Source organism: Arvicanthis niloticus, chromosome 8 (assembly GCF_011762505.2).
Source record: "Arvicanthis niloticus isolate mArvNil1 chromosome 8, mArvNil1.pat.X, whole genome shotgun sequence".
Taxonomy (NCBI): domain Eukaryota; kingdom Metazoa; phylum Chordata; class Mammalia; order Rodentia; family Muridae; genus Arvicanthis; species Arvicanthis niloticus.
In genome coordinates, this window is record NC_047665.1 from 20,810,058 (window position 1) to 20,813,799 (window position 3,742).

At 42.3% G+C, this 3,742-nt stretch overlaps 1 pseudogene; it reads right to left on the reverse strand.

Annotated features, from left to right (window-relative positions):
• Positions 1-2,642: 2,642 nt before the first annotated feature.
• Positions 2,643-3,066, reverse strand: LOC117714239 (ubiquitin-conjugating enzyme E2 variant 1 pseudogene; annotated as a pseudogene).
• Between the last annotated feature and the right edge of the window lie 676 nt (positions 3,067-3,742).

Here is a 3,742-nt window from a genome sequence, read left to right on the forward strand (position 1 = left end):
TGTGAGCAGAGCTCACATGTTATACAGATACTTTTACTCAAAAATACGACATAGCCTCCATTCGCCGAGTCCTTTCCTAAGCTTAGGAAGTTTCCAGTGTTCTTTATATATGCCTTGTAGCTATTTTGTTAGAATTATTATTAATGCACTTTATATAAACGATCATTTTGTAAAGTGAACATGCTAGATTACCCTCCCTCTTTGAGCTTCTTACATTCGAGTTGATTTTTGACAACTTCACACACGTCTAACATGCCTGCTCATCAATAACATCCTCGGTTTCCCTCCCATTCTTATTTACCCCACCCCTTCAAATCCCTTTGCCACAATCATGGCTTTATTGGTGGTCCGTTCTCTTGAGTTTCCTTGTTGGGTTTTGTTGTTGTTGCTGCTGCTGCTGTTGTTTTGAGACCTGCTGAGTATTTACCAGGTCATCTGTGCAATCGGGGTTGGGACTGTGTGCTGGAGCCTGGCAGGCTCCTCCATAAATTTATCTGAATGTTTCTGCTATGTAGAAAAGTAATATACTTTGATAACTGATTTACCATTAATTCTTATTTTGAAATGAAACAATTGTTGACGTCTTGAATTTTTTACTCTAGATAATATTATCTATTCACAATGAGAAGCTGAGACTGGGAATACAGCTTAATAGTGGAATTTCACCTAGCATGTGGGAGACTGGCTTCTAGCCCCAGAACAACAAGAAGATTAATACTGAGAAACTGATTCTTTTCCTTAAAACTTTTAAAACATCTCTTTCCTTTTCCTTTTGAGCACACACTTGGGACTTGTATTGCACTAAGGAACAACTGCAACTGTTATGTTCATAATCATAAAATAAAATTTTACATCTTTATCATTACAGATGATGTTTATATTTTAATTTTACACATTGTTTTCTCACAATGAAGACATTTTGTTTATTCCTACTTGATTGATAGTTCATTTTTTTAATCATTGATGATCTTTACATTTTATGGGACATTCGAAGTTGTAACTTTACAGTTTAATCTTGCTTTAACTTGTTAAAGCAATTAATTTATAGTAACCCTGAGCTGTGATTTCCCTATCTGGTTCTGTCCTTGGCTCACTTTTACTTCAAAGTTGTGCAACTCTCATAAAAATATGCTGGGAAGTAACGTGGTTTGTTTTTTTCTGTTCTTGAAAAAGCTTATGTAAGAAATGTTAGCAGTAAAATATGGCATGAAGTTCTCTCTGTGAGTTGATTTTTAACTACAGATTCAATTGTAATCCTGACATATTCCAGATTTCTGTTTCCTCATGAGTCATTTCTGTGTCTTCTAAAAGCTCATACAATTCCTTTATAAAGTTGTTGGGCTAAAGTTACACATGCATAGTATTTAAGGGTGTTTTGGTTTTGTTTTGGTTTTTGTTTTTTGGGGGGCGGGGGGAGGTGTTGGTTTTGTTTGTTTGTCTGTTTGCAACAAAGCAAATTGCCTTTATTTCGGTATGCATCCATGTTTCAGCATTTAGTGGTCCTGAACAGTGGGGGACGTGGCAATGAGCCAGGAGGCCAGGCCCACAGATCTGCAAACGTGGTGGCACAGAGCTTCTCCAGGTCCCTCCCGAGGGTCTGAGGAGCAACACTGAAGCCTGAGTCCACAGGGTCAGGGCTTCCTGTTTCAGCTGACAGGCTCCACATCAGACCCAATAGCCAGGGTGACTGAGAGCCCTGTTCAAACCTCTTCAATGTGTAAAAGCAAAGCCATTATGGGAAAAGGAACCAACTCAGAACCTTATGCACTTAGGACTCTTCACATGGCCTTTTTCTAGGCATATCCACCAAGGACCCTGAGCGCTGGCTGTCTGAGTCACCCTGTGACTGCTCTGTTCACCTCTAAACCTGAGCTCAAAGCTCACAGGCTGATGGGGTCGGCAGGACCGAGGACCTGGCATTCCTGTCTTAGGCTGGTAGCAGGTGTGGTCTGGAGCTAAGTGAGGGATACCAGGTCCTTCCAGCCTCATCTGATGTTGCATTGTGATGGGCAACAAGAGAGTTGAGTTGAACAGCACCCCTTGATATGGGAAGCCCTGAATTCTTCACCAGCAGCCAATTTCAGAGTGAGGGGAGGGTTACAATCTAAGCTTTGACGGAGGGTGGGAGTGGAGGAATGGGGGTGATGGCTTGGATGGGGCATCACCTAAGACTTAAGAAAGCAGGGGTGCAGCCAAAGCGCCCTCAAGCCCAGCAGTGGTCAATCCCACGGCTGCTACCTTCCCATCTATTCTAAGGGGCACCACACAGCTGTGGAGGATGAACGGGAAGGGGGGCAAACGTAAACCCAGGCTAAGTGCCAGCAGCAGGTGGTTGTGTGATGTGTCTGTTCCCAGTTGCTGAGCCCACCTCTCCCAAAGGAAACCGGTTTCAACACACCTTCTTGATCCCAGAAATCCAACCAAGCAGATAGCGGTTACACTTGACAGATGATGCTTGCTACGCAGCACATCTCGGGTATTTCAAATGGACAAGAAGTTAGTGTGAGAACAGTGTCTTGGGATATAGTCTGTGTGGGGCTTCCTCCCCAGTACTTTGAGGTCTACAGATGTATCTACTACTGTGGAAAATAAAGATTTGGGTTGGATGGGGAGGCGAGACCAAGCCTTGGTGACTAATTGTTTTAACATGGTCCTGGTGGCTGTGGCAGCTCCATGTTCTCTTTGACATCATCAAGCGCCCGAAGTTCCTGCAGGGTGTCTTTGATGCTGTGAGAATTCTGCCACTGTGCCAGTATTGCGGAGGCTCTTGGATCCACCTCTCCGTTTGAACGGCTCTCGCCGCTCACATTGACTCTTATTACCAATCTTACAGACACAGGTGCTTCTGTATACTTAGGCCCACACTCTATTTTAAGGCTGTATATTTGGTTTTCATAAATTGTTTGTGGAGGCCCAATTATCATGCCTGTTCATCTTGTAAATGTCTTCGTGGTCCTCTAGACCCCAGTTAACTGTTCCGGTGCCTACTCTTCCCTGGCCTTTTTCCAGCTCTTTCAACAGTCAGAAATTTCAGACATTTACTCCCGAGCCTGTGGTGCCTGCCATCTTGCCTCACTGTTGCTCGAAGGCCAGTCCCTTCTTCACCCTGTATTTAAGTTTTTATTTTAAGTGTCTCTGGAAACATTATTTGTTCTCTTTTCTGTCTCTGTTTGTCGCAATATTCTCTGCCCCTCTCCTACACACATACCTTTTGGTAAATAGTACCAGAACTTTCTACAAGCTTTTTGAGATTTAATTTCTGATTTTTATTTACTTTTATAATTGCTTTATTATACTTTCATTTTCTTTCTTTGGATCACTTCTGTTGGTTTTATTTTCCAAAAAAAAAAAAAAATATTTAGGTTGGTATTTATGGCATTTATTTTAAGCTCTCCCACCCCCTACCCAACCCCTAAGGATTGCTTTTCTCTCTAAGACTTGCACTGGTTGCAGCCTACATTTTTTAAAATCTACCTTTTGAGAATTTCGTATATTAATACTATGTTTACACTATTTCTCCCCTACCTCTTCTCTCTCCAACTCTTTGTGACCACAACTCTTCAAATCATTCCTTCTATTATGTGTGTGTGTGTGTGCATTTATAGATACCACGTGCTGTGTTCACTGAGTGTTGGTTATATGCATTTGGGACTGAGCACTAGAGATTAGCTCTCAGGAGGCTTACTCCTGGAGAAGCCTGGTTTTCTGTCTTTCAGCAGTCGTTAGTTAACTGACTGTGGTG